Source organism: Scleropages formosus, chromosome 8, assembly GCF_900964775.1.
Source record: "Scleropages formosus chromosome 8, fSclFor1.1, whole genome shotgun sequence".
Lineage (NCBI taxonomy): Eukaryota > Metazoa > Chordata > Actinopteri > Osteoglossiformes > Osteoglossidae > Scleropages > Scleropages formosus.
In genome coordinates this window covers 8,009,637-8,021,997 of record NC_041813.1, presented here as the reverse complement: position 1 = coordinate 8,021,997, position 12,361 = coordinate 8,009,637, and the positions used below count along the sequence as shown (strand labels likewise).

General features: G+C 42.0%; 1 protein-coding gene across 2 annotated transcripts in view; it reads left to right on the top strand.

Annotated features, from left to right (window-relative positions):
* Window positions 1–12,361, top strand: part of ttc27 (tetratricopeptide repeat domain 27) — a 70,738-nt gene that overhangs the window by 31,797 nt on the left and 26,580 nt on the right. The window lies entirely within an intron of this gene.

Sequence of the window (12,361 nt, the reverse complement as noted above, 5' to 3'; positions counted from 1 at the left end):
AAAAAACCGCTGTCCTAAGTAATTAAGTACAAACTCTCATTGAGTTGCATCAGAGTATTTGTAATTATTTTTTAAATGGCTGACAATGACGGCATTTCTCTTGGCAGATTGTTTAGATATGTAAGGGATCGATTTGGGCCCACATAATTGGATTGCACTCAGCAGTGCTTCCTGGTAAATGGGGTTTGCAGTGTTCCATTATGTAAGTGTATGGTGTACTCGATGTGACAGGTCCAAACTTGGGTGGGAACAGGACAATCTGGAGGCTGCAAGTGGGCGAGTGAGCAGAGGAGAGGTTGCAGGCCTGGGTACTGTTCCTATTTCTGAGACTTTGCAGTTTCATGGTAGCTGGTGTGAGCTCATGACCTCCTAGTGTCAGCAGGCGTGGGCCGGATGGGCGTATATTTGGTGGATTGGTGTTCACTCTGAGGAAGACGCACCTGAACACATGTCCTTGCCACTTCCTCTTACCGCTCAGTCTTGATTGATGTGTCCCATTTGTTCCATAGAGGGATTCTCGCTTCCCCTTTAAAGGCTGTAGTATAATCCAGATGCTGGTGTTTTTACTTTCCATAGTCTTAGTTTGATGTAAACAGCTTCAGACAATGCTGAAACAACACTGACTATATCTTCACTGCACACGTAATTGTTCTCATATCATTGGGCAGTTATAGATGCTTCCTCTTTTATGCGAAATTAATTTTTTAAATTTTAGAATAATTTTTGCTTTAAAACACTATCTTGCATTGTGACTGCCTGAATTTCAGGGTGCCCATTTTACCTCCTCAGCATTTTAGCAAACCTTTGTGTTTTTGCTTTTCTCCCCTTTTCTGAAACAAGTAGCTTAAAATTGCCTGATGCAGCTCCGATGCTTCAGATTGAGAATTCTACACACGTGCCTCGGTGGCTCACAAAGCACATTCCTGGAGACTCCAGGTTTTCATTTTTTCCAGCGCTCCCAACGCCCCCAGTAAAACAAGCGTTTCAGCCGCTTGGATCACGTTAATTCAATTTTTTTTCCAGCTCTTCTCATTATCTGTTTATGTATGTTATTCATTATAAATTCCTGTTTTGAAATGTAAGAATGTGCAGTAGCATAAACCTAGCTTTTATGCAAATAAATGACTACTGGATATGCACAGCACACAGATTCTTTTTAAATTTAATTTACACATGCTGTTTAGCTCAGCATTTTATTGAAAACAAAAAATTAATAAATGGGGCAATCCATTTAAATCAGAACAGCAAGTAATTGTGTATATTTTAGACTGTTTGGAGTCACAGGCGCTGCATGGTTTCAGTTTGAGTGCCTATTAGTTCCAATAAGATTGGAGCCTCCAGGAAATGGTCCCCTGCGACAGCGCTGGAGAGCTCACCCCCCGCCCCCAGCCAGGTGCAGATCTTTCCTTTATTTTTTTCCACAGGATGTCCCTGCCCGCTTTACAAGCATCCCCAGAGAGGAAGTGGCACAGAGAAATATGTTTAACCAAGTGCCGGCAACACTGGAAAGCCAGGAAATGGCTCATCCTAATTTCTGCAGTTTCTTTAGGTGGGAGGGTATTTTACTCTGTAGGAAGACCTCCTGGCTGTTTTACAGGGAATATCCTATGATGGCTTTGCATTGTGTAATAATTACAATCAGGTCTGATTTTTGTAATTATTTCATTCCTGTGTATGTGTTACATTATCACCATGGATGTGAAACCGCCAGCGTCTCTTTGCGTCCATGTGTGTGTTCATGTGCATACACTCACTACAGAAATGGTGTTCTGAACATGGAGGATTGCTCATACATTTAGACAAAGTGCCTGTTTGGATCAAGAACAATTTCATGGTAGACCGTAGCAAATCATGCAGTGTTTCCAACAGTTCAGAGCTGTGCAATGGTCTCCACTGTTACACAGCCACAGATTTGTTCCCTTTCAGTAGAAAGGCATTTTCAGGAGACTGTAGTTAAATTCAGTCCAATTCCAGTGTAATAACACAAGGAAATAAATGTTTAGTTAACTAAGGAAATGTGTTCTACTGCAACCCCTCCCACCCCGTCACCAAGCCATGCTACTCAGTTTACCTCAGTTCTTAGAAAAGCTTTATATGGACACACTGTGATGTTGCAGTGTCACTTTTGATTATGAGACAATGAGTGAAGTTTTGTTGGTCTCCATTGGGACAGAATGACATGCTTTAGAGCAATGGTGGGTGAGCTGTGCAGAGGCGACCACATGCTGGCTGCATGAGCAGGCATCTTTCCAGCCTACATGTGGATCCAGGAATCTGCAGGCTGGTTAGATGGTTGTCAAGCATCTGGCCAAGCCCTCGATCGCCGGGCCTTCTCCGGGGTGTTCGAAACGGCCCCTTAGTCTCTCCTCACCCTGGAGCTGCCTCGTTTCACAAATCACTCAGTGTGTATTCGTTTCACTCTTCAAACGCCTCCTCTTGTTCTCTAAATGGAACATGACCATTGACATTTTCTGCTGGTTTTTTTTCTCTGTGTCTTCAAAGTACTGTTCGGTCAGGCTTCGTCATCAGAAGTGGGCTCCGTAGGGGGAACTCCCTGGCTGAATTACCTTTTGCTTTTTTCTTTCCTGGCAGTGTGCATGAAGACCTTGCTCGCTCGTTCATATGGATCTGACAGTTCATTACCAGCGAATAAAATTAACATTCCTTTAATAAGACTAATTAAGGGTGAACTCTAGCCGAATCATTCGATCCTGCTGAATTGTCAGTTCAGCACAATAACTCAGGAGATTGATGGTGCTCGAGTTATTCTTTTTTTAATGAGAAAAAAGATGGATCATCTTTAGAGGGGCTGTCCCCACATTTGAGTTAACTTTTTTTGGACACCACATTTTACGCATTCATCTGTTACTGTCTGTAAAAGAACACTTACTTTCCCTTCTCTTATGGAGTAATCAGGGCTGTACATCAACCCCTTTGCAGCTCTGGTTACTGCTGTTCTAGTGTTGCCACTCTGATTAAAACCATCCAGCTGTTTTCCTGGTGTAGCGGGAGGTTTCTCCTTTCCTCTCTCCTACATTCACACGGAGGAAACTCTGAGGATTTGTGTCGGATTTAGTTCATATTTGTTCTGGACAATTTCTCTGTGTCACCTGGAAAATCTGCCAGACCCGTGTTGTGTCGTGTCGTCAAACCATCAAGGGCAAATTAACAATGTGGCAGTTTTCCATAAAATAGAGAATTTTTAAAAAAAAAAAAAAAAAAAAAAAAGAGGGAGGTTTATTTTCTGGGATCAGGTGAACTGAAATTCTTACCAGGTCGCTGCCTGGCAGGGATGTTTTTAAATTCTTTGCTGCAAAAAGACCAGCTAATTTGATGACCACAAAGCTCTAAGGTTAGCTTTTCAAATACGGGTATTTCTTGGTCATCAGGCATTGGCTCCAGAAGGTTTAAGGCAAAATCCTCATTGACACAGACATCTCCAGGTCTCTGGATGTTTGCTCACAACAGCCCTCCTCTTCCACTATGAACACACGGTCTCCTGAACATTGATATTGAAATACGGCCTATTATAAGTACCCTTAATGTACTTGCCGTGAGTTTTTCCATTAAATATCAGAATGTAAATGAGTGAAGTGTGCTATTAACCAAAACTGGCTAAGATGGCTTCTCAGCGCATTTGATTAGCATTTGCAGTATGATATGAGAGGTGTTTGTGGAGTGTAGCACTCTGACTGGAGACAGGGGATAGAGAAGCTGGAGATAACTGGTCTCAGTTGGAGTTTGCGCCTGCAGTGATCTCAGTGGAGCAGTTCTTGGAGAGTTAGGCTTGGGCCCTGCTGATGGTGGGGTGCAGTTCCTTCTCAAAGGAAAGCAAAACAGCCACGACAGCTAATTTATTGCTGGAGTGTTTATGTGACCATATTGCCATAAATCTTAGGATTCCACCAGAGGCTGATGTCTTAACCAGAGTTTGCTTTCATGTTTTACTTATTTATTTTTGAGTTTTTAAATACTTCTCAAGATGCGATTTTATTAGGAGATTAAGTCTTCAGTATATTATGAGGAATCAGGCAGGGGATTGTATTTGCATGCTACATTCTCATGTCCAGATATACTCCAAAGTATTTAACATTGTGGGGGGAAAAAACTGACACTTGCTGAAAGGATTATTCATTTCATTAGTTACCTTAGTCGCTTTAACAAATTATAATATGTTGATCTTTTTGAATAGAGACCTCTCTAATAATTGAGCTGTGCTGTAGAATTACCTTTCTGCCATGCTTATATTCAGTGTAATATATGTGTGCAGAAGGTTCAGAAGGGCTTCAGAGATCTAGTGTCTTCCACAAGGTGTTTAGACAATGTACCACAAATGTTGGTCTCGTTCCACATACTGGTTCTATTGCAATTATTTAATTTTTTAACCCCTCACATGTCAGCCTGATATTGATCTCAAGGCTCGGGATCTCACAGTGTATTACATTCTTGCTAGAAGCCCTTTTACAGCTGCTGAAAATCTTTGGTGCATCAAAACCAAGGAAAGCAAATTCTCTCATTGTCTGTGTTGTAGGGAAGCAGGGTGCAAACTGGTGCCCTCCCTTTCTCCAGATTAATGGTGAAGGCTGTAGTTATGCATGGATGAATCCCAGTGTAGAGAAATTTTGCTGTCCTCAGTGAAAAACAATTGTATCGCCTGTTACGGCCGTATCGTGTCATTTTACAACCATTCATCAGAACTGGAAAAGAACAGCAGCATTGCTGTTTTAATTTGTTTTTCTACTTTTAATTGGATAATCAAACAGCCAGTTCCCTTGAGCATCCCCAACCACACCTTCCACACGTATAGGCACTTTTGAAATGGCATCCATACTAAGGCTGGTCTCGGTGCTATTGGACTAGAGTTTTAGGTCTCGCTGGGGATGGTAATAGAATCAGCAGAGACATCTGGTTCATGCATTGTCTAGCAGGGAACCCTGGCCTGAGGGACTGTGCTCTGCTGGTTTATCTTACCCACCCCTAAACCCCCAACATCACTGCTAGGTGCTTACCTCCCCTCTGCAGACCTGTTGAGTGCAGAACCAAAAGTGCAAGGCTCATAGTGGCTGTCATCACCTCTTAACATTCCACTAGGATAATGTACATCGGAGACGGGCAGGATCAGTGGTAGCCTCACTTGCCCTTGTTGTGTTTAGCCAACGATGGCCTCTCCTGAGGTTCATTTTGCTACATGGTTGGCCTGAAAATGAAAGTTATGATGTTAGGAACAGAAATATATAAATATTCATAAATGATATTAAGACTAGCAGAAATTGTTTAAAGGGTGGCATATGATGTTCTGAATTTGCAAAAGCCTGTGGCTGAGATAAAAATGGACCATCACTCTACCGTTCTGTTGTTTGGTTATACCAGGTACATCTTACCAAGTCAGTGTGGCCTTACACGTTTATATTTTAATTGTCAATACAGTTAAGTGTAGCTTTTGGAATGTTAAACATGTGACAAGGAATGTACTATCAAGTTGAAGTCAACTCTTGGTTGACCACTGACGTGACTTTGAAGGACTTAGAGAGGCTACAGAAATGGTTTTCTATTGGCTTCTTCCGCAGGTTTTAGCAACGTGGAAGGGAAAACTGGGCGCGCACATCCTACACAGACTGAGCCGGATTCAATCCCACACCTGAAAACACAGCCCAGAAGCTTTGAAGCACCAACACTATCCACTGTGCCATGGTCACCCCCACTCTTAAATATACACTCTGAATTTACAGTGCTTCTTATTGCAGAACTGTCTCTCAGGAAGTGCGTATGTGACTGGTTACAAGAAAATCCACTTCTTGGAACTGCTTTCAGTCCTAGAAGCTCAGTACATCTTGCGTCATGAGGTCCTGGAGGATTTTGAAGGAAAACTGAAAGGTCATCTTGTGAAGTTTTCAGTTATGCATTATTATGTCATTTGGCCTGTGTAGCAAAGGTTTCCTAGAAAAGTTCTTTCAGTATGCTCGCAGTCATGAATAATGGGAAATCCAACACAATAAATAACTCCTCTGTTGTGGAGTGTGTGGTCTGAGCAAATAGCAAAATGTTGATGAAGGTTTCAGTAATATGAGCTAATGTTTGATTCCATTTTTATACTTCCTTAATTCACTCCAAACTCTTGAGACTATAGAAAGATAGCTATTTGGAAGTGCACCAGTACAGTTATGAACGGTTTCATGTGCCAGTGTCAAAGATATAGTTTAAGTGCTGTCTGAAGCTGTAGAACCAGTATACTTGTTCAAGATATCAATGCTTTGGTTGGGAAAGTTCATAATGATCTATAACTTTACATACATTCGCTTTTGTATTTGTTTAGCAGACACTTTTATTCAAATCTCAGGCAGTAATCTTAGAGTGCAGACAGAAATCTCCACCATAAAATTGCAGAAAGTTAGTTTCTAATGAAGGAGTGAAAGTTTCGATGTCTCTGTTGACCAAATGTGACTGAATCAGTGTGTAATGTCGCATTGACTGCAGGTTGTGCAGGGCCATGGTGATTACTCTCTGTAACTCGGTGAGCAGTCTGCACCTTTTCATGTTTCCTTCAGCAGGTAACAATTTCGACGATAATTAGCCGAGTTCAGTGCTGAGATGGGCCCGATTGCTGTGTGCTACCCCCCAGCGTGTGTTTTTCAGACCACTAAAGCAGGAGATTTGGTGTCGCTTCTCACTATTTAATTAACATCTGTTTGGTCAGGTAGTGGGGATCATGACTTATTGGCTGTTTCGATGATTGGTGGTTAGTTTTGTCTTGGCAGGAGTGTCTCCACTGAGGTCCAGGCGGTTTGCTACTCTGGCTCTGCATGCAGCTTTCATTGGTGGGGTCCGTTAATGTCGCCAAAACATCATGTCTCTCGAGTGGAACCTGGGGAAAAAAAAAAGTGCAGACTTTTCACTGTCAGTCACATCAGTGTCGCACATCTCTTATGCAAAGCAGTAAAAAAACAGATTTTCTTCCTCGCTGTCAGTCATGTCGACATTCTGACACACTTATCGAGTGAGAATTGGACAATGCCTGTGGTCTCTGATTGATTAGAGATGAGTGGTAGAAAACGGGATTCTGTTTGCTCATAAGTGTCCTAGGCTGCGGAGCTTGTTGGAGTGACCTGTCACGAGGCACTACTGCATGTTTTCATCTTTTCTGAGAACACCTGTTAGGTACGTGCTGAGAGTTGCCTTTCAATTAAGCCTTATAAAACTGGGTTTTAAATATGAGAGTAACATAATCCAGTGGTGCCTATAAAAATGATCCTTTATTCTCCTTTCTGCTCTCACATCAGTGTAATTGACTGTGACATTACAGAAAGAGAGAGAGATAAGGGTGTTGTTTGGGTTGAGGTGTTCACTGTGTCCCCTCTGTGCAGTCGGGTCTCTGCCAAGCTGCTGGGACCGGGTCCAGCCAGACGCTTCACCCAAACTGCTTTAATGAAGGTAATAAAGGACAGGATGAGGGCCACGAATCAGGACTGCTCCCTTTACTCTAGTTCGTTGTGTCCTGTGTGCCATGCTTCACAAAGAGGTTGGCCTGTCTGCAGGTGTAATTGCCTAGTGACAGGTGGAGGTTCCTCTCTGTCTCTGAGCACAGGAGGGGCTGCTGAAGGGTCCAGTCTCTCCAATTCTAGGTTTGCACTTCAAGGCTCGGTGGTATTATCTTCACATACACCCCTGCACATGGTGGTTCACTACAGTGCATGAGTTTGCTGCCTGAATGCAGAATGAGAAGGAAAGGAAAAGACTTTGTTGCTTTCTCTTGAAATGTTTCCCCTGAATGTACTTACTTTTAACAGATTGCATAATCTGCACCTGGTAAAATGAATTCTGTCAAGAATTCTGCTTTCAAGTAGTTCTACTTTTCACCAGATGCAAATGAGAAATGCTTTTTATGCTTATATTTCTGGAGTGGAACAAGATGTTATGGGCATCTAGTTGAGTCAGCAGTTTGGGGAGCTTTCATTTTTTGTGACTAACTCAGATTATGCATATTTGTAACTGATTTTCATCCTGTTCCATTATTAATAGATTTGGTAATATATATTTTTGTTTCTGGCTCTTTTGAGAAGAAAATATTAATTTAGTCTTTTCCTGAAAATCCCATTTAAACTGTCCTATTTTTGTGGTTGTCACACTCCAGGTCAGGTTCCAGGAATGATGACTGCAGAGGCAAAGCTTTAAATTATAGAGTATGCTATATTGTTTCTAATTAAGACATACAAACAATGATTCAACGGCTGAAGAAAGAAAGCCTATTGTGTCAGTAAAACCAGAAGAAACACAATTGCCTAAAACTTTCAACTCTCAAATCAACCATCCACCATCCTTCAGAACCCCTCCATCTCTGTCCAGAAATTTGTTAATGGTGAACCTCCACAAGGGTTAAATGGCACCATTCCTTCTGAACAAACCCTCCCTAAGGAGACTCATCAGTTCAGGACATGGGGTGTGTGCTGAGCTACTGCATGTCCCAGTAGGTTCTGAAGAATGTTGTGATTTTCTTATATTTTAGTTAAGAGGAACCTGAATTGCTGAAAGCAGTTCTCCTTTCCCTTTAGCTCTTAACTTCACAAATGAATAGTCCATTTAGATGCATTCTTGTGTGAAGGTAGCTTCCCTAGATCAAATCTTTTGTTGAATTCTGACTTTTTTTTTTTTTTTTTTTTTTAGTACACAGCACAATTTTTGCATGCATTTGTACTTCTGTTTGTCATCATATTGATATAATATTGTCTCTTGGGCTGTTAGTCCCTCAGTTAAGGCATTCGCTGAGCTGAGACAAAACGACAGAGGTTGCTAAAGACACCACATTTAAAGTAGTATTGGACAGTTTGGATTTAAAACTGTTTGTTTTAAACAATGTTTCTGTTCAGGTAGTCACATCTAAAAAAAACTCAATGAATATATTTACTGTTCAAAATGTTCTCTTTTTAGCATTCTTTTACTGTATTCTGGTTCCTCTTAAGATGTTATTTTGACTTAAATGCTCTTTTCTTTCTAAGAAGTAAGGTATTCAACAGTTTTCCGGTGTCTTATAGGTATCACATTTACAGATGTGTGTTCAGGCATAGTCACCACTATCTGAGATGACTTTCTTCACCTTGGACATTGTTGCTGACCATGTCCTTCATTCTCATCCCACGTCTGGTGGTTGTCATCCCATTGACAGATGTGGAGTCTGGGAGAGACACCAAGGACAGAGGTGGAATTGGGCAGATTTGGCGTATTGCCGTTCACATTTGCTAGACGTGTAGTATCAGTGCAGGTATACACATGTGAAGGGCTGCAGGTTGGAGAACAGCTGCTTGGTTGAATAAAAAAAATTATAATACATACCCAGGTTGACCAGTCAATCTCAGTCCAGCTATTACAGTGTGTAACTGTCATTTGCCATCTGTGGAACCAAAATTGGAAGACAAGCTTTGCCTCGGAGGCCTAATTCTCATGTTTAATAAATATCTTTGTAAAACAATACAAGCATCTGTTATGACGGGAAGGCCTTCTGTCAGGGATGAAAAAAATCATCTTTGACAGTGCAATGAAACAAAATCTTATTCTTACTTTGCCTGAGCTAACATCACACACTCTGATAAAGCGCAGTGAGAATGGGGTAAAAAGCAGTGGCTTTGTCTAACTGTATGTGTGCCTGGGGGTAATATTAGTGCACGCTTGGTAGTTGTGCCCTTTTGACCTTGTGAATTGTAGAAGGTTAGGGATAGCCTACTGGCTAGAGCTGTCCACTATAATACAGAATAGTACAAATTAGAGGCCACAGTAGCCATGCTAGGTATTGTCTCCTAGCATGCATCATCAACAAGCTTTTCTCGTGAACGTGAAACTTGTCGTATACCTCTGTTTAGACAGCATCTTGTCCAAGTGATCATTCGAGCCATGCTCCCACAGAATTATCATAGTAGCCGAAGTATGGATTCACCAGCAACTGCAATAGGAGCTATTATAGTGACGGGTCCAAGCATTTTATCTGTGCAAACATGACAACCAGACCAGTTGACTTAAATGCAGAGACCCTCTTTACCTCCCTAATCCTAGCCAGAGAGCTACGTCTCGGTACAGAGAGCTGGTTCTTGTCTCTCCAAAGAGTCACCGCCTTCACAGTAGGTGGTGGGGTGTCGGGTGTCTCCTATTTGTCTTGGGGAGGGCGGAGAGGAAGTTTCTTTGTGATAACAATCCATCCACTTGACATAGAGGCACAAGAGTAAAACTAACCTGAAATTACTTTTTTCCCCCTCCCCCAGTGCAAGCCCCTCTGGCTTTATTCACGCTCATGTTTGGTTTATTTTCCTAGCTTTGTGAAGTATATCTCACCCGGCACCTGTGCATTTGGCTGTTTTTATCTTCCTCTAAATCATGGGTTTTGCTTACGTGTATGGATTCTGGTGAAAGGTGACGTGTCACCTCGGGCTAGTATTAGTGCACAGGTGTCAGTTAGCTCTTAATTTGTCTGATTTAAATCAAGATGGTCAGACAGGGGTTTTATTGCAAATGGAACGTGTTGATGGAGCTTAGAGGAAGAGACCAAGAGTGTCTGTGGACTGATGTTAAAGTTGCTATAGAAACCTTGTGTTTCTCTGAAAAGGGCTATCACATGATTGGCTGAATAACGAAGTTCAGTCTCTCCGGTTGAACCCTCGCATAAGTTTCATATTACTACATTTTTCCACTACACATTCATAAGTTGCCTGGATCTACATCTAAAAAGTTTTGTCTGCTTTCTGGGGTCTGACAGAGGTCACACCTGCTACCATCTATGCAGTGTTTCTGCACATGGCAGCCAATCACAGCTATGCTCTTGGCTAGGAGGGTTCCAGGAGATTGTGGTTGGTTCTTTGCCAAAATTATAGACCACCATGGATTCAGATGTTCACCGGCTCTGTCATCTGAGGAGTGGACTGGATTACTGTTGGTCTAAAACATCTCCCATTTATGACCTCAGCTGCTGCTCAGCTTGTCTGGGTGTGGGCCTTGGAAAGCTCTCCTAAATATAAATGCCTCAAAAACCCAAAGGAAGCTGTGGGTCGGTGTGAGGGAATTCCTTCAGATTAAGTTATTGTGTGCTGAGTGGGAAATCCGTTTGTTAAGCCGTCTCAGATGATAAATTGATGCCAACAAGTGAAGTCATCGTTTTGCCCTCTTTAAAACCCTGGTGGGTGGAGGAAGGAGAGATACGGGTCCGCTTTAGCTTTTCTTATTTTATAATGGTGTGGCTGTGACAGTCCGTGGCTGTGATCCATGGTTTCCATGTTTTGAACCTAGAAATGGCACCATTACTCGGGCGAACCAGCATCTGGTGGTCCAGTCTGTGGGGTTGAAGGAGCCTACTATGTTTATACATAATATGCCCCCCCTTAATGCTGATCTTCCTTCTTCACTGTTGTGTCAAGAGTGGCCCACCTTTTGTACAGTGAGCCTACATAGCAGCCTCACTCAAGAAGTCATCCTGTTTCAAGCCACTGGGTGGTTCTGCCTTCTGTGCACATTACATCAGCTCTTATATGGCTCAGAAGATTTATTTTTAGTGCATTTGGACTTTAAACAATTTGCAGTCTTCCAGACTCTCCAGGAAAATGAGAATGTCTTAAAGTCTAGCTCCTTAGCCATTACAAATGCCCCAATGCACCAGAAGACTCATTGCAGTGTTTTCCAAAGTGTTTCTGGCTTTTTAAGTGAGAATTATTTTTGTTTTTCAAGTTCAGCTTTTCATGTTGCTTAGTTTTTTAAAAGCATTATGGTCTAACTCCTGATTTATATGGAAGGGAATTGTCATGAAATTCCAAAAACTACATAAACCATAGTTCACGTGTGAGCTAAACTCCACTGGCTTGAAGACTTTGGATTGGCCTAATGACTACTTTGGGGTTCCTCATGGGCTCATTGGCAGAGTTGATCTGAGTGTGTTGAGTGAAAGGCCCAGTGTCTTTCTCTGTCTCCATCACTGGCGGGGTGTGAACAGGTGTGACATCAGCCCTGCGAGATGTGCTATTCTTTTCACAAGGAGGTTCTGCAGGCCTCTGTAAGTAACATGTTCCTGCTGCTGACAGGAAGTGCAGCCAACATCTCTCACTCTCCCACATGGAGTTTCTGTGCAAAAGGCTTTTGTGGCGCCCTCCTTTAGGTTATGAATACCTGCTCCTCAGGCCACCAAAAGTCAGTCATAGGGGGATATCTTTGTATAGAATCAATGTTGGTGACATCGTCAGTTTAGAGTTTTATTTTGTAACAAGTGCATTAATGGTATACGTGTTCTGTTTTTGTTTTGAGATCGTTGATTAAGTGTAGCATTTTTCTGTTTAATCCACATAATCTTCTTTTTAAAATGTTTGACCTCATATAACTTCTGACATTTATTTTATTC